Raw genomic sequence first — 19,272 nt, 5'->3', positions numbered from 1 at the left:
GGTCGAATAAAAAGCTGAATGGCCAATAGCAAGGCAGGAGAGGGATGGGCAGGGCTGGCAGGCAGAGAGAACAGGTAAAGGAGAAAGCTAGGCAAAGGGGAAGGAGGAGGAGGAGGAGGAGGAGGAGGAGGAGGAGGAGGAGGAGGAGGAGGAAGAGGAGAACAAGGGAGAAAGAGAGGGACATGTGTGGGGCATGTGTGGGACCAGAAGTCAGGCATCCACCAGGCAAACAAGCAACATATAGAAAGAAAGGTAAAAAGCTCCGAGGCAAAATATAAAGAGAAACATTAAAATAATAGTGAAGATAAAGCTGAGCATTCATAACTCATAGGTGGTCCCCATGCCATGATCTGGGAGATGGTTGGTGGCCCCAAAGAAAGCCTGATAAAACTCCCTGAGTTAATCGTGGCTCTAGAGGAATAGATCAGACGGGATGAGCGTATATAGAGGAGGCTGGATTTACGAGACCGGCCTGCACAAGATGGTCTGGGAAGCCCAACAATGCCCATCTCACCCTGGAAAGACTTAGTAGCCTGTGGCTGTTCAGTTCACGAAGGTAGGTGCTTCTGCAGTCCTATGTCTGGAAGAGTCCTGTCACGTCCGTACTCTCTATCACTCCAGTCCACGTGAAGGGCTGAAGAAACTGGGTTCTGATGGCACCATTGACAGTGTCCAAAGTAGATGAACTCAACCAGCAATACTGGAAGCTATGCAGGCAAAAAGCCTTTTCCTTAGGCTTCCTTGTTTCTGGGCCACTGGAGATGGGTGCTGCCCATATTTGGAGTGGCCTTTTCAGTTAGCCTCAGGGAGGAAATCCCTCACGGGTGCGCTCAGATGCCTCCCTAAGGTATGACACTAGATCTTCTCAAGTTGACAACTGATAGTGACCATGATATTCCCGATCAGTTCCAGGCTCCTTCCACCTGTCCACCCTCTCCCCACCCTCTTCTCTTTCTCAGACAGCTTCTGGGTGATTCTCCTGGCACCTGTGGTCCTGGTAGCTGCTTTTGTGTCTCTGTGACCCAGGAAAACCGAAGGAAAGCCACTCCCAGAAGGGAAGGCTTCCTTGGCTCAGTTTCAGAGGGTTTTAATCCACTGTGAAGGGGAGGGCATGGCAGGGATCCTGGTGATGGGTTTACATGGCAGAGCTGTTAAATTCAGGTCTGCCTCTAGTGACCTACTTGTGCCAACCGGCCCCACTTCCTGACCATTCCGCAGTCTCCCCAAATAACCCCCCCCCCGGCTGAGGTGCTAGCTTCCAATACAAAAGTCGGTGGGGGTATTTTACAAATGGCCCGTTAAGTCTGCTTTCCAAGAGACGCAAATTACAAAAACCCCACCCCCTGGAGCTAGGATAAGTCTCATCCCCTACCCATGGGATGGCATCCATCAAACAAAAGCGGAGTACAAGGGTCCACAGACACAGCTAATGGACAGATCACATGCAGGGCGTGCTTGGTGTCAGATGGGACAGAATACAAAATCCCATTCCATTCTGACCTGCTCCAGAGTCACTCTGACCTCAGTGTCATCCCCAGTGGAGCTACATCCCAGGGCTGTGGTGAGGATGGCTCAGAAGAGCACGTACCAGGCTCCCTAGCACATAATAACAAGGGCTGCCACTTGCATGGGACCAGCCACTACCAGGGTCCAGCCACGTAGCTCTCTCTGTTACACAGCTCGTTTCAGTTTTGCAACCTCATTGGCTGGATGCTGCCCAGGTCCCTTTGTCCACAACCAAAGCTCAGAGCCCAAGGCCCTGCAGGGAGAGGCTGTGTTAGAGGATCTGATTGTGATACAACATAGAGTGCTACCGGGCTTCGAGACATGCTGTATGCTGTAGGTGTGTACAGACGCTGTTTCACCACACGTGCATTGAGTACCTGCTGTATGCTGGGTGTGTTCACATCTTCTCATTGAGTGTCCTAGAATCTCATGGGAGTTTGGGGATGGTGCGTGCACGCGTGTGTGTGTATGTGTATGTGCATGCACACACACACAAACAGGCTAGAAGGCAATTGTGCAGTCTATTTCTGTTTTGAAGCAGGGTCTCTCACCAAACCTGGAGCTTCCCCGTTGGGCTGGCTGCCAGTGAGCACCAGGGATCCCCTCTTATTTGCCTCCAGAGTACTGGAAATGGGTTCTGGGGAACTGAACTTGGATCCTCATGTTTGCAAGACAAGTACTTTACCAACTGAGCCATCTCCCCTGCCATCTTTTTGTTGCTGTTGTTTTGTTTTTTGTTTTTCTGTGTAGCCCTGGCTGTCTGGAACTCACTCTGCAGAAATCTGCCTGTCTCTGCCTCCCAAATGCTAGGATCAAAAGCGTGTTCCACCACATGGCCCGGCTCCACAGCCATGTTTAGAGGTGGTTCTGTGATGCCTTTGACACCCTGGGGACAGGTTAAGCACAGAGCTGCATGCCCAGTGGTAGGGCTGACAATCCCACCACCACTGTCTTCCAGATGTGCAGAAGCATGGCTAACGTTCTGGTCCACAGAACCACTCCACTTCTTTACTCTGTGACCGTCATTTACTCCCTGAGCCTCGGTTTCCCCACATCTTAAGTGGAGCGGAAATAACATCTATTCTGGAAACACTGTGTTGTTGGCTTTTGCTTGTGCGCGATTTTAATAACAAGAAAAGCCATTTAAAGCCAGGCTCGCACCTATGACTCCAGCAGACTCTTAATTAATTGTCACCGGGCGCCTTCCTGGCTGACATTTATCTCTGATCCCCGTCTTTACAGAAATCATAAATCTGGCCTGATTATCACCTCGCGCACGATTCTTCCCGAGGAGTCGCAGTCTTTCTCTTTTATCTGTCCTCTAAAATATGATCCAATTTACAAAATCTTTGACTTACAGCTCGGCTGAAAGCCCAGCTGGTGTGTAAAATGACGCGCAGTGCGCTGTGAGCCCCTTCAGGGCTGAGATCTTCACAACAGTCAAGGGTCCTGTCCGTGAGTCACTCAAGACGGGGTACTGTCGGGTTTCACATCTAATTTCCAGCCCCTGGGAGGGAGGAGAGCCACCAGAATAGTAAGTTGTCGACACCTCCTCCACGGTTACCTCCCTGTCTGTGACCCCCACCCACTCCCCCACGTGGGTAATTTATCAACGGCTGCTCTTTTGGAATTCCCTCAAAAGGCACCAATCAGTGAACTGCACCCTCAGTTTCCTCAGCTGCAAAACCTGTGTGTGTGTGTGTGTGTGAGTGAGCGCACGCGCATGTGCGCGCTCACATCTGTAGACTCCAAGATACCGTGTCTGTCTGTGTCACTCACTGAGAACTCTGCACAATTCTTGTGTGACCAACAGAAACGGGTGGGGGTGGGGTGAGTCGGGGGCAGGTGGGTGGCTCAGTCCATAAAGTGCTTGACCAGGAAGACAATAATTTGCGTTCATTCCTCAGAACCGAAGTTTAAAAGATAGGGTGTGGTGCACGGAACCCCAGTTTTAGGGAAGTCGAGGCCGGTGGATCCCTGAGGCTCTGGCAGCCAGTCCAGCTTAACTAATACAGTCCAGGATAATGATAGAGACGCTGTCTCCTAGGAGACAGATGTTGTTGCTAAGAGTGACACCTACGGTTGTCCTCTGCTGCCAGCATGTGCATAACACACTGGTGCACACACACACACACACACACACAATTTTACAAAAGAAATAGAGGGCTCACCACACACTGTCCTTCCTGGAGGCTCCTTTTCAATCTGGCAAGAGACCTCACCACAGAAGCCGTGCCTTTTACACTGTCTTAAACTCAAAGACAGTGTATGCACCTTAGACTGAACCTTCTGTACACACGTTTAATATTTTATAGTCTTTAAGAACTTCTATTATGTTCATTTATTTAGGAAGGAGGCCATGCCATGACACATAAAGTAGTCAGAGGCCAAAGAGTGGATCCTCCTCCTACATTGTGGATCCAGGATCCAGCACACACCATCAACCTTGGTGGCAAGCACCTTTACCCTCTGAGCCATCTTGCCGGTCCCTGAGCTGTCTTATAGGCTAATGCTATTGTAATCAAAATTCTACATGGAACATGACTAGGAGTGAATCAAAAGCAATTAAAACAGAAAACACTCCAAGGGAAGTGAAATTACAGTCCCTAACAAAACGTTGTGCCATTATCCTAAAAGCCAAAAGACACATGAACTCAAATGCCCATGGGTGGATAAAGGGAGAAACTAAACAGCCCGGAGTCAAACAATGGACTCTCACTTGGTCACAACAAGGAGTACGGTACAGCTGCCTGTTGCCATGCGGATGGACCCTGAGGAGATTGCGCAAGCAAGAGAAACTGGTCAAAACCAACTGTATTGTGTGATTCCATCCTCATGGATTGTATGTATGTGTGTCTACTTTGGTTTTATTTGTTTGTTTTGGTTTGGTTTTGGTTTTGTTGAGACAGGGTCCACTATTTGTCCCGACTGTTTTCGAACTCACTGTGTAGACCAGGCTGGCTTCCACGTCATAGGGATCCACCTGCCTCGGCCTTCCAGGTTTCCAGGTGCTGGGGTCAAAGGTGTGTGCCACCACACCCTGATGTGGGAGTGTCATATATCAATCTGTTGATTTCATTGGCTGAGCAATAAAGAAACTGCTTGGCTCTGATAGGTTAAAGCATTGGTGGGTGGAATAAACAGAATAGAATTCTGGGCGGAAGAGGAGGTGAGGTCAGACTCTGCTCTGCTCCCGAAGAGACACCATGCTCAGCTCTCCCGGGTAGACGCGATAGCTCTGCTCTCTGAGGCACACGCGATGAAGATGGACATAGGCTAGAATCTTCCTGGTAAGCGCACCTTGGGGTGCTTACACACATCATTAGAAATGGGCTAGTCCAGGTGCGAGAATTAGCCGGTAAGGGCTAGAGTTCATGGGCCAAGCAGTTAAATGAATACAGTTTGTGTGTTGTTATTTCGGGCATGAGCTAGCCAAGCGGCTGGGGTGTTGGGGACGCAGCCCCGCCGCTCTTATTTCAACAACACTCTGCCATTGCTAGGGTTTAAAAATTATTATATTCATTTGTTCTTCTTTCTACAGGGGAGGCAGGGTTTGCACTCGGATGTGTCAGAAAACAAAAGAAGGACAATTCGTGTGAGTTGGTTGTCAGGCTTGGCAGCAACCACCTTTACCTTCCAAGTCGCCTTGCAGGCCTTGGGTTTTTTATTTGTTAGAGATAGGGCCTTGTGTAGTCCAAGCTAGCCTCTAATTTAACAAGTGACTAAGAATGACCTTGAACTTCTGACCCATGGCTTGACTTTCTCTGACCTGTGCAATACTTTTAACCTGTGCACACTGCAACGTGAGCCCCCCTCCCCCCCGTCCCCTGCTCCTCTAACCTGGTTGCTGCTCTCAATAGGTCCAATGCAGCTTCCTTCCTCCTTCCTGGAGACACACCATGTCAACCCATCAACTGCTGATTGTCCCGCATCTCCCTCTCCTCGGCTCTGTGCTCTGTCCCTACCCACACATCAACCTTGGGCCAGCAGACCATCTCCTCACTGTCCACTCCATACCTCTCCCCAAGAGATAGAGTACTGGGCTGAAGATACCAGTCTGCCCTGCTTAGACTCCCCTGTGTTCCAGGCCTCCAGCCTTCCCCTGCTTAGAGTGCCCTGTGTTCTGGGCCTCCAACCTTCCCCTGCTCAGAGCCCCCTGTGTTCCAGGCCTCCAGCCTTCCCCTGCTTAGAGTGCCCTGTGTTCCAGGCCTCCAACCTGCCCTGCTTAGAGCCCCCTGTGTTCCACGCCACCAACTGCCCTGCTTAGAGTCCTCTGTGTTCCACACCACCAACCTGCCCCTGCTTAGAGCCCCCTGTGTTCCATGCCTCCAAACTGACCCTACTTAGAGACCCCTGTGTTCTAGGATGCTCCAAGCTGCAGCCCCAGCCTTGACCCTCTGAGCAGAACACTCTGTACATCACCTTAAATGAGGGTGAACCCCCACCTTGTCTTACAGGCTAGGTGATGACCATGAAACACAGATCCCCAGTCAGGGCGAGGCTGGGTGTTAGGCTTGTGTTACTTCATTCCCAATTCTATCTGTCCCTCTGCTGTCTTTGCTGGCCACAAGGCTCCTATATGGCTGGGAGCTGTCAGTAAGGTGTCTGCCGTGTTAGCCTGAGGACCTGAGCTCCAATCCCAGCACCCGTAGAAAAAGCCAGGCATGAACAATTAGGACCCCAGCAATGGGGAGTAGAAACTGGTGGACCCGAGAGGGCTGACCATGCTGTCCAGCGAATCGGTGAGGTCAATGATACTCCGCCCAAAAGATACAGTGGAGAGTAGTGGAGGAAGATGTGACGTCAAGCTCTTATTCTTGTCCACATATATGTACACTCACACATGTGCAATGCATGTTCATAAGGGAGTATGCATGCATGCACACACACATACACAACATAAATACACATATACACACAAACATAACATACACACACACATAGACACATACACAGCTACAGGCACCTCCATGAGATCTTGTGTGGACAGCATCAGAATCACCGAGGGCGTGAACCGTGAACCTGTGACTCGAGGCCTCTCCTAGGCACCAGATTAGCAGGTTTGTCTGGGGACCACTGGCTGAGAACTTTGCTTTGGGACCAGGGAGATGATCAGTGGGTGAGAGTGTGCACTGTATAGACCAACAACCTGAGCTGGATCCTTGGGACCCACAAGTTGAAAGGAGAACATGCACACATGCACACACACACATACACTTAGAAAAAAAGATAATTAAACCCAGGTGTAATGGCATAGCTTTTAAACCTAGCACTGGGCGTTCGAGGCCAACCTGGTCTACATAGCAAATCTAGACCGGCTGGCCTACATAGAAAGACCCTGTCTCAAGGAGCAAACAAACAAACCCTTCTCTCAAGACTAATTCTTTCTTTTAATCTTTTGAGATTATAATATAATTACTTCATTTTCCCCTTCCCTTTCCTTCCTCCAAACCCTCCAATCTACCATGACGATTGCTCTCTTTCATATTCATGGCGTCTTTTTCTTTAATTGTTGACACATAAATGTCTGTGTGTGTGTGTATGTGTGTGTGTCCTAAACACAACCTCAACCTAATTCTTATACATTATATGTAATATGAAAAAACTGACCTGCTTAAAGCAATAGGTAAGAGCTGAGGTTCTCACGAAATAGTCTGGCTTGGGCTTTGCAGAACTCCTTCGTTGGTTTGCGGCAGGGCTGGACTACATTTCCCAGCCTCCTTTGCAGGTATGTTTGCCACATGACTTACTTCTATCCAATGAATGTGCATAGAAGTAATAGCCTGTAGGACACTTCCAGGCCTGGCTCATAAAAGCCTGTTCCCCCGTGAAGGCTAACGCAGAGTGGGTGGGGGCCGAGAGGTGGGCGCGACAATGAGCTGGAAGAGGCTGTACCACGGGAAGCTGCCTAGTAAGCAGAGCCACCCATTTGGGGTTTTGCCCAGTGTAGGAAAAATAAGTACCTGTGTATTGGGTCATAGATACTTGGAAGCCTGTTCGTCACAGCAGCTGTGGTTGGATTTACCTAATAACCTGGTCCCTGCTGTTTGCCCCAGGGCGCCTTCATGGCTTCTGGGCCTTCCTAAGAGCCTCGTGGGAACCCAGCAGGTGCGATGGGCGGCCTGGGTCCAGGATCTTGGTCGTGCCAGAAGAGAGGAGGGAGGGCGCTCCTGCTTTCTACTCCAGAGCGGATTTAATGAGTTAATGTATGTGGACACTCCCGGGGCTTGGCAAAAGGCATTTCAGATGAGTTATATTTAGTTATGAATAGCATTTCTGCATGTTGCGTCCACGCCGTCTGCAGTCAAGGCTCTCTCCAGTGGTGGTTCCACAGGAACCAGAGAAGCACAGAGGTAGTGGATCTGAAAACTCAAGCCCTCACTACCTTCTCTTAGTGGGGCTGGGACTCCGTCCCCAGAATGACTGACCCAGAGCAGAATGGATATGCCTGCTGCCTAGCTATTTTAAAACAAGCAGGGAGTAAAACGTCTGCACCGCCTTCCCAAGAAAGATGCATTGTTCCCTGTTTCCTGTTCCCTTTCAATTAAAACAAAGATCAGCTGAGACATATGCGCTCTCTTCTCTAAGCGGGGAAATGAGAGTTGTTTGGGTTTTTGTTTCTGTTTCTTTTCTTCTGAGACAGGGTTTCTCTGTGTAGCTCTGGCTGTCCTGGAACTCACTGTGTAGACCAGGCTGGCCTTGAACTCACAGAGATCTGCCTGCCTCTGCCTTCCGCATGCTGGGATTAAAGGTGTGTGCCACCACTGCCTAGTGAGTTTGGTTTTTTTGATGATTTACATGTTCTCTGGCCCATCAAAGTCACCCTTTAGGCCATTTTGTTCTGAGGATGTGGGGTAAGTGCTGAGCATAAAGGGATTATTTATTGTTATTGTTATTATTATTATTATGTGAGCCTGCATTAATGTGTATGGTCATGTTTGTGCTCGTGGGGTCCAAAGACAAGAGGACCCCTTGCTCACTGTACAGCCAGCTAACAGTGAGCCTCAGGTTCAGTGAGAGACCATCTCAAAAGATGAGGCAGAGAGGGACAGAAAAAGACACCCAGCTAGAGTTCTGATATGCACACCATGCCTGGCCTTAACACAGGTTCTGGGGGGGGGTCTCAATTCAGGGCCACCTGACTATGAAATGGACCCATGACTGACTGGGCTATCTCCAAGCTCTTGATATTATTATTTTGAGACAGGGTCTTATATAGCCCAGGTTGGACTCTAACTCACTATGTAGTAGAGGATAACCCTGAACAGGATGATCTGATCTTCCTGCTTCCACCTCCCAAGCACTGGGGTTACAGGCCTGTGCCCAGCTTTTGCAGAGGCTGGGTCATAATCTGTGGTTGGTTAGAATCTCCCTCCCCCTCCTCCTTCTCTCCTGCCCTACTCCTTTTTGGTTTTGAGATATGGGCTCACAGGGCTGGAGAGATGGCTCAGTGGTCAAGAGCATTGCCTGCTCTTCCAAAGGTCCTGAGTTCAATTCCCGGCAACCACATGGTGGCTCACAACCATCTGTAATGAGGTCTGGTGCCCTCTTTTGGCCTGCAGACATACACACAGACAGAATATTGTATACATAACAAATAAATAAATATTTAAAAAGAGAGAGAGAGAGAGAGAGATGGGCTCACCTAGCTGAAGACCGCCTTCAGTTCATCATGTTGCTGAGGATGACCCTGAACTTCTGACTCTTCTGCCTCCACCTGGGTGCTGGGAGCAAACACATGCCACCATGCCTACTTTGTGTAGCACTGGGGATAGAGCCCAGGGCCTGGCAGGGGCTCCACTGGAGCGTGCCCTCCACCTCTGATCACCAATGACCCCATCTCCTCTTTTTCTTAGGAGCTCCAGTTACTAGATTTACTTCTGTCACAGGATACTAGCCCCTAGCCCTTCAGGGTCAAGCAATGCCACCCAGGTCAAGGGATCTGGTGATGGGCAGCCATGTCTGGATGTCACCCACCACCTCTGGAACAAAACAGGTACTTAGGGGCTTCATCAATATGAAGTGCTGTCAGGAGAGCATGAGTTCTGGGAACACAGAACCTGAGGGATCAGCCAAGCCATGAACTACCCCTAGCCTTCCGTCAATGCATCATTTAAACACTCCGTTCTACCAAGGATGTCACCTTTCCTGCCTGCCCGGCAGAGCCGTCCATGTCAGGGAAGTCAATGCCACAACCTGGCCCTGGGGGAAAAATAGCCTTCCCAGATGGATGTGGAGGTCCCTTCCATTTAATGGATGGACCATCTCCATGCGGTGTGCTTTCTGCAAGTCCATCTGTCTGACTTTACCCCCAAAGGCTTTCCCTTGCTCTCCTGCTCAACTGCCCTGATAAAGTACCTGGCCGCCAGGTCTCCTAGTACCAGGAAGTGACCCAGGAAGATGGAGGAAGTGAAGAGGGTTGCCACTGAGGGAAAGGCAACTCGAGGAGAGGTTTGGGCAGAGTTTCTCACACATTCCACTGAATGCTTACAGAGGTGATGCTGCCTGGGATGGGGAGGAGGAAGAAGCAAGGCACCCAGGCACCAACAATTTGCTTCAAGTCAGCTAAGTCTAAGATGGACGACTGGCCAACTTTACTTGGTGACATTCCAGGTGTTGTGTTATTCCTTTGGGGCTTGTAATTGCAGAGTGATTTCCGATGGAGGGCGGGGGCTATGATGTCCCAGCAGGAACTTACCAGCCTCTTGGGTTCCAGTTTTGGAATGTGGGCAGAACTACTGTTAAAAACGATCCCAGCTGCCCCAGGTCAGGTTGATGCCAGGTCTGGCAAGCTTGGCTTCACAGACAGCTCACAAGAGACCGCCATGTGCTGCCTCGGAATCCATTAAGGTCAAGTATGGGAAGTTTAGGCCATGCACGAGCCAGGAGAACGACTTCCCAGGGCAGGTGGTGCCTTTTCCCTCTGCCCAAGGCCACCTGAACAGCCTGTACCAACCTGATTAAACAGGCTGGAGTCAACACAATTATTATACTCAAGGTGTGTTCATGCACACACATCCACTTCTCCAAAGAGCAGGCCTTGCCCCTCGAAAGCAAAGGACTGCTAAAGGATTCAACCCACTGCCCCGTAGAAAAGGCAGAAGGTGTGTGTGCAGAGTCCCTAGAGAACCAGTGATATGAATGATAAAGGAACTGGGTGGTGAATGAAGAAGCCTCCAGAAGCTAAAGAAATGTTAAGCCCAGCTCAAGCCCCTTCATTCAGTAGCTATGGCTAGTCCATGGGCTGGCAGGGTGGACATAGGCAAGGGCAGAGTTCCTCCACAGAACACAGCTGGCTCCAGCCCCAGCTTGCTCCCTATTTGACCTAAGTCATTGACAGTAGAGGAGCCCAGCTTCTTCTCTAATGAATGGTTGTATTCCCAGGGCCTCCTATTGGCTGGAGGGCAGAGGACCTAACAAGGTCCAAGGGTACTAGGTGCACTTGAACCATGACTACTAAGTTGTGTTATCGTCTGCAGGGAGAGCCACCGTTCTCTTGGCCCAGCGCCAAGAGTTGTAACGCAGGGTGTTCAGCACTGAGCTGTGCAAGGCCCGAGGCAAATGGGGGTGAAGGCGCCATTGACCTCTTAGTGCTGTGTACAAAGAGAGGTCCAGGGCCTTCCAAGAGGGTGACACATTCTGAGGTCTTGCAGCCTGGCTGCCACGGACTCTGGAGTTGGACAGGGCCCTCACTGTCTAAAGAGAAGCGAGAGTTGGGCCTTGCACGCGCACAGATGTCCTTGACAGTGAAGTCAGGGATGAGATTTCTTGCTGAGCACATAGTAGGTCCCCCATGAAGAGTTGCTGAATTGAGCTAGGAGATGGCTTAATGGGTAATGCACTTCCTGTGTAAACCTGAAGGCTTGGGTTCAAATCCCCAGCATTCACATAAAAAAACTCAGATGTAGCCGGGCGTTGGTGGCGCATGCCTTTAATCCCAGCACTCGGGAGGCAGAGGCAGGCAGATCTCTGTGAGTTCAAGACCAGCCTGGTCTACAAGAGCTAGTTCCAGGACAGGCTCCAAAAAACCACAGAGAAACCCTGTCTCGAAAAACCAAAAAAAAACAAAAAACAAAAAAAAACCCTCAGATGTGGCCTAAAACCCCATTCGTGTTGGGGGTAGAGACAGGTAAATCTCTGGGACCTGCTGACAGACACTTTAGCTCAAGATTCAGGGAGGGGGGTCCTGTGTTGAGAGAATACGGTAAGAAATGACAGAGTACCCACATACATGTACAGCATGTATGCCAACGCACACAATTTAAAAATTTAACAACTGGATGAAGAGCAGCTGAACTGAACTGAAGGCTATGGGTCTTGTAAACACAAGACTGCCCAAGACTGTGGCCTCCCCAACTTCCTAGTCTTGTCTGGCTCCCCCTCAACACTCCCGCAGTGGCCTTGGGTAAGCACCTTCCCTTTCCCTGGCCTCAGTTTCCTCACCTGGGAAAGGAAGGGATAACATCTAGCTTGGAGGATTGTTGTATGGTTTGCTATTTAATAAATGTCGAGTTCTGGCATAGCTCCTGGTTCAAGCTGGGTAAATAATAATTAGCATCACCCAGCGCCTGCCTGTGCGCCGTGGGCATGTCTCACTTGGCTCACCACAGCCTTGGGTGGTGGAGAAGTTTTTGCCCCGAGTTCATAGAGGAGGACATGGAGGCACCGGGCACAAGGCCCAGGAAGGCTAATAAGCTATGTAGCAACCACTGTGCCGGGAAAGTGTGCCCAGTGGATGGCTTCGTTTCCCCCTGAACGTGCTCTTCAGCAGTGGCTGTGGCGGCACATGCCTGTAATCACAGCAATCAGGAGGCTGAGCCACAAAGATCATGAGTTGGAGGCCAGCCTGAGCTACACGGGAAGGCCTTGATTCGGTAAGACAGACAAGAAAACAGTCTTCAGAATGGGAAGAAAATGAAGCCCAGGTTTCAGAACTGGGGTGTGTTGCGGGTAGGGGCTAGAAGGAGAGAATGTGGCTCACTATGAGGACTTTTCTGGGCCATAAGAGAGGAGGAAGAGGGAGGAAGGGGAGGGCAGAATCATTTCCCCTTTTGAAGTTCTGGTGGGAACATGCCCTCCTGCACCTCCCCCAACCCCCATCTTCAGTCTAGATCTGCCCATGCTGCTCAGACTGTCTTCGTCACAGAGACATCTTCGAAGTCCCCGACACACCTGCTCAGCTTCTCCAGTAGCATAAACTCTGGTACCTCCAGTTAAGTCTCCATTATGCAATAAGTTCGCTGTGGAAATGAAGCCACTGTTCCGCGTGGACGCTTGCGCTCAGAAGGTGTGTTCTGCCAAGCCTTGGCCTGAGGCACACGGGACAGACTCCCCTGGGTGTGGAGGAATGTGCTGGGGCTCTAAGCCCTTGGGAGGTGGAGGCAAGGAGGGTCAGGTGTTCAAGGACCACGTTCAAGGTGTTCAAGGGTCAGCGATGTAGTGAGTTTAAGGTCAGCCTGGGCTGTAAAAAAAATCCCATCTCAGGAAAAAAGGCTGTTAGCTGGGGAAAGAGTAGGTGGCACACACTCTTAATCCAGGCCAACCTGGTCTACATAGCAAATCCAGGCCAGCCAAGGCTACATAGCGAGACCCTGCCTCAAAATAAGTAAATAGAAAAAGGAAAGGGGTCCTGGAGAGGAGGCTCAGCAGTTAAGAGTACTGGCTGCTCTTGCAGGGGACCCAGGTTTCCTCCGAGCACCCGCATTCATAACTCTAAGGATCTGATGTTGTCTTCTGCGACCAGGCATGCACCCGGTGCATTTATGGGCACGCAGAAGAAACACTCATATACACGCAAAATAAAAACAAACAAATCTTACTTTAAAAGGAAGGGAAGGAAGACTTTGTTGGACAGACTGAGCTTTCAGGCTTTTTGTGGTCAACCCAAGCGAGTCCAGGGTCATCTCTGTCTGAGCTTCAGTCTCTTCTGTTGAATGGGAATGTAGCACCAGGTGCTTAGACAGCATCCGTTGCCATAATAACACATCTGGATTAGTTACCTTGGAAAGGAAAAGGGTTATAGTTGGAGGTTCTGGTCCATGGTCCCATTGCTTTGGGCATGGTGGTTGAGGAATCGGTTCACCTATGGCAGCAAGCCGAAGAGAACACCTAGAGAACCATAATCCTGACCTGAAGACCTCCCACCAGGCCCGGTGCTTAAGGGTTCCACTCTCTCCTAATAACATCAACTTAAAACATGGGCCTTTTGGGACCTTTAAAAAAATCAGGTCCCAGAACCGAGCTTAACCAACATGGCTCACACGGGTTTGGCACCCGAGCCGGGCACGAAGGGTCAAAGGGCAAACGCTGCCTTTCTTATCCAACCATTTCAACGTCACAGTTACCTGTGTTCCCGCATGAGGTATGAATGTCCCCAGCTGGGCTCCGAGAAAGCCCCTCCCGGCCCTGGCTTCACTAGACCCTGCAAGAGCCAAGGTGGGGGTGGAGGTGTTCTCGCCTCACCTGACGCGGGCTCCTCCAGTCCAGCTTCGTCATTGTAAAGGTGACAGAGCCCTTTCTGTATTTTTTTCGGAGACAGAGATTGCCAAGGAGCTCATTAACCACCCCATCCCCGCCCAGCCAGGAGGGGAGTGACACTCAGAGGCCATTCTAACAAGTGGCAGGAAACGAGTTTATGGGTCTTTCTGCCCCTCTCCGCGCCCCTTGTCCTTTTCTCTGTTTGGGGCTGGACTCTGGTGTTTCCTGCTTTGCCTTCTCTTTCTCCTTGTACTTTCCCTCAAGTTAATTATATTAGTTGCCATGGAAACCGTGATGTCATTGGCACGGGAGGGCTCAATGACATCCAAAAGCACAGTTTACAGCGTGGCTTGAAATGTATTCCATGGCTCACAGCCTTGGGGTGTGTTGTGTGTGTGGAGGGGGGGTATGTGGGTATGTGGCGATTATATCTCGGGCACCATCTGGGCACGCGAGTGGGAAGTGTCAGGGAAGGTGCTGGGCTGGGAGGTAGGTGGTTGCTGGTAGGTTTTCCAGAATCCCAGACCATGGGGGGCCTTTACCCTTGGAGCATGAGCTGGGCACTTTGGATGTCCTAAAGAATTCTGACTTAGCTCATGCCAACGCTCCCTGGTTTGTGGTACCACACCCCACTGTTGCCCCGATTTGGAATTCCAAATCCTTCCTGCCCTGAATGGTACCTCGGAGTGGCGCATGCAGAGTGGCTATGCATGCGTACCATGTGCACACGTGAAACATGCCTGCGGCGCCAGAGCTGAGCTGCTGGGTGATGTCATGAGCAACCCGTGGGGCACACAAGGGCTGGCACACACGAGCACGTGCACACACTTGCTCACCCATCTGGACGTCACTGGTGAAGGCGCTGTGGCTGCTCTTCTTTGAGTCCTTGCCAGCATGGTTTGCTTTTTGTGAGTCCAGGGAAGGCTGGGACCGGGTGGCACTGAGGTGTCACTACTCCTGGACCAGGCCCAGAGCAGGGTGGACACCCTCAGGGGTGAGAGCCACAGGCTCAAATGGCCCCCTTTTCTAGCCTGGGGAACTAAAGCTGTGTTCGCATTTCCTGCAGTGTAACACTGAGCAAGTAGAGAACCCTGGAAACATAGTCTGCAAAGACAAGCTGGCCCCAGGAGGGGTCTCTTGTTAATACTGAAGCCTTTTTTTGACAGAGGGTCAGGGGCTGTCTCTAAGAGTGGGCTTGGAAGAGCAAGGTAGGAGCCAGTCTGGGACAGGGGGCACCAGTTTGAAATTCAGGGGATGCAACCAAGGGGGTCAAAGAACTAACTCCAAATACCATCGCTGAAATAGATGGCCATGGCAGCAGGGACTCCCTGGGGGCTGTGGGTTCCGCCTCCCCAAGGGTCTTACGCAGAGACAGTGGCTGCCTGGCCTCTGTCCGTCTTTCTGGGCTTTGATTCCCTCACACTCTCAGGTTAATCACCAAACCCACTCTGCTCCAAAGATCGTCACTGAATAACGGGGAGGCTGTGTCACAAGCCAGTGTTGGCCAGGCCTGGGCAGTAGGAAACGACCGACTCTACTGGACTATGCTGGTGGTGATGAGGATGGAGTCTCAGGAAGAGCCCCCGGGAAGATCTCAGACTTAACCAGGGAGTCCCCAGGCTTCCTCCAGCTTCCCACTCACGATAATGGCTTTCCAGCCAGAACTCCCAGCTTCCATCAAGCCCCCACTGCTAAGATCTCATGCTCCTCACTCCGGAGTCATTCATCTGCAATGGAATTTCTGGACCAGAAACAAGAGGTCATAGGATGACCTGTGTGCGTTAGTTCGCATTCTCCACCATGTGGGATTAAACTGGGGTCACCTTACTCCCCAAACTATCCTGCCAGCCCCCAGGAAGGTTTCTGGAGAACCAGATCGATCAGCACCTAATGTGAGGAGCAGACCTAGCGGGAAAGGAATACGAGGTATGTCCAGTAAAGAGAAAAGATGAGAAAGTATTGGGGCATGAGAACGAGAGTCGTGGGGACCGAAGGCCACGGGCTCCTCGTGATGATAAAGGGTGACGCGTGGCTTAGGCCTGAGTGGGTTCCAGTCCTGAGTGGGCTCCACTGTTCATCATCCACCCACAGCAACAGGTGGTTCTAGGAATCAGCCTGACACACACAATCATACACCCTTGTGCTCAGAAAGCCCTGGACCATGCTGCTGTGACAATAATAGTTGTAACAGCAGTGGGAAGCCACGGGGATTTGAGAGACAGAGAAAATAAGACACTTGGGTTCTCCTGTGTGAGGGAGAACCTTTGTAGAATATTAGTTGAAAGTGCATTACATTTGTTTATTCTGCAGAATATTTGTTTCCCGATCCAAAGGTGTGTTGCATTCTTTTATGTTGCCTTTGTTTAACTCTGTGAAGCTGTGTTACTTTGCCTGCCTAAAACTCCTGACTTGACTAATAAAGAGCAGTACGGCCAAGAGCAAGGCAGGAGAGGGATAGATGGGGCTGCCAAGCAAAGAGAATAAATAGAAACAGAAGAGAAGAGGGAAGAGCAGAAAAAGGAGAGGGAGAGGAGGACGCCAGGGGCCAGCCACCCAGCCACCCAGCCACCCAGCCACCCAGCCACCCAGCCAGCGACAGAGTAAGAAGAAAAGAAAGACACATAGAATAGAGAAAGGTAAAAGCCCAGAAGCAACAGTTAAATGGGATAATTGAAATTAAGAAAACCTAGTTAGAAACAAGTCACGCTAAGACCAGGCATTCGTAAGTAAGAATAAGTCTCCGTGTATTTATCTGGGAGCTGGGTGGTGGGCCCCCAAGGAACAAAGAGGAAAAGACAACCAACTTCAGAAATTAAAGGTGTTTTCTCCCATAGTTTTTCCCCAAGGATGAGGCTACCCTCCCCTAGCCACATCTGGAGAGATTTTAGGTTGTCACACAGGGCTACTTTGCTGCTACAATCTCATGGTCAGGGGTCAGCGAGACTGCAAAGCATGCTAACACACTGGGATGGCTCTCCACAACAGACTGGTCCAGCTCAGTCTGGATTGGAGACTAGGAAAGCCCAGTTTAGGTGAAACAAGAAGTGTGGTGCAGGGCACAATACAAGTTGGGAAAAGGAGATAGGTGGGACAGGGATTCCGGGGTGCTCAGAGACAGGAGGCCCCCTTCCTCCCCACACATCCTGCGAGGTCCCTTTCCTCCCTCTCTGTGGTAAAGCCTAGTAGCCACGAAGGTCATCCTGAAAGAAGGTCTGGAGGCCTTGTGAAACAGTGGCTAGTCATGACCAACTCCCTGGCTCCTAGGTCACAGACCCCATGTGTTTCCTGAGTGCAAACAGATATCCTGCATGGATGTGCCTCTGCCACTTAGGGGTTCTGCCCAGGAAACTCAGACCCCTGGCCATGCAGCCTGCGGACACAGCCTCTCCGGCACATCCTCTTGAGTTTAACACGTCAGTCCCTGTGTTTCAGTGACATGAGCCCCAGGGAGGGAAAGAGACATCAAAGAGCAAGGGGTGCTGAGGCAGGGTGGGGATGGGGGGGACATAGAGACAGTGGGAGATAGTTGAAAATGATAGAAAATGAGAGAGGGGACGGAGGAAGGAGGAGGAAGAGAGAAGGAAGGAGGGAGAGGGAGGAGGGAGAAGGAGGAGGGAGAGAGGAGGAGAGAGAAAAAGAACAGAATGTTCTTCCAGACAGAGAAAAGGCAAAAGGGGGGAGGAGAGGAAGGGCAGAGAGTGGGACCAGGGAATCCTCCTTGCCTGCATCCCAGGCTGGGGGAAGCCCAGCCCCCGAAGGTGGCAGATTTAGCTAGCACTTCCCTCTGGTCCAGGACCTTCCCACTTACCCTCATGACGGCTGGCATACCCAACTCACTGGACAGCTGCCAACAGGAAATTCCCAGGACAAAGCTTTCCACTGGGAGGCTTTTAAAACTTTTATTTATTTAAATTTATTTTTTTTTCACGAGTGAGGAATGAACAAGAGGGAGGAAAAGAAAAACAAAAGAAACCACCTGGTATTTATATATATTAATATAGATGTATATATTCTCTCGCCCTGCTGGGGCCAGAGAGGTTCCGAATGCATTGTGTCTGCTTGGTCCTGCTCTTTCCCTGGAAGGGTCTGTGACCTCACACTCCCATGATGTCACAGCTCGTTGCCATGGGCCATGGTTTATTATTGTAAACAAAGGGCCTGTTCCTTGGGATGCTGGCTGCCTTCACAGGAGAGGGGAAAAACTCTGGGTGTTGTGTTTTCTTGGGAAGGCAGCTGGTTCGGAAGTCTGAGAAGCTGTGAAAATACTGGTACACACAGTTCCCTCTGCGCCCCGCAGCCTCTGGATGAGCCTCAGGCTGGGAACCAGAGCGATGAGGTCAGTGCTCCACGGCGGGACCTCCAGCTTGGCAGTGGTTCTCACCGCCAGAAAGCAGCTTCCCCCACCTCCCTCACCTGGGCACACAAGGCTTCCTTCCACTCTTTCACCAAAAGTGCACTGAACACCTACTGTGTGCTCAGCTCTGACAAAGGTGGATAAAAATGCGGGGGTCAGTAGCACCCCTCCCTCTAAACTTCAGCAGGCATACAAACACCCACCAGCGCGAGCGCGTGTAGTGTCACGTGGGTTAGGATCGCCGTAGAAACCCGCAGGCTGAGAATGAGGCTCAGTCGGTGGATGCCCTTTCCCAGCATACATGATGCCTATGATAACGTAAACTAGGTGCGGTGCCGCACCTCGGTCATCCCAGTACTTCAGACAGGGTGTGGTAGCATTAGAGATTTCAGATCATTCCTGGGTTACCTTGTGAGTTCAAGGCCAGCCTGGACCACTTGATACCCTGTCTCAAAAAGGGGAGAAGGAGGAGGGAGAAGCTACAGCGAGAAGAGTGGAAGAAGGAAGTCATTTCAATACACTACCAGAGAGGGCATCTTGAGAGAGATGGCGTATTAGAACCAGCTGTGTGAGGCACCCGAGCAGACGGCAATGACAGAGACGAGGACAGACACCCTGGGCAGTCACTGTGGTGATGTGTCCATGTGTCACAGTCTGTTTATTTCTTTTCTGGGCTATGACTGAATGCTACAATCTGGGCCACTTACAAAGAACAGAGGTTTATTCATCTCCATTCTGGGGGCTGAAAAAGTACAAGATCGTGACATTGTATCTGGTGAGGGTCCTGTGCTGGTCCCAGTGTGGCAGGGGCATCACGTGGTGAGACTGCAACCCTTGAATCCATGTCCTGATTGGCCAGTCCTGAGTCACATGGCACAGCTGAAACAGGAGATGTTTTAAAATGATTATGATGGTGACAATGATGATGGTGACGA

This window comes from Alexandromys fortis, unplaced genomic scaffold, assembly GCF_014885135.2.
Source record: "Alexandromys fortis isolate MF-2015 unplaced genomic scaffold, M_Fortis_MF-2015_v1.1 scaffold_90, whole genome shotgun sequence".
Taxonomy (NCBI): Eukaryota; Metazoa; Chordata; class Mammalia; order Rodentia; family Cricetidae; genus Alexandromys; species Alexandromys fortis.
Note: the sequence above shows the minus strand (reverse complement) of the source record.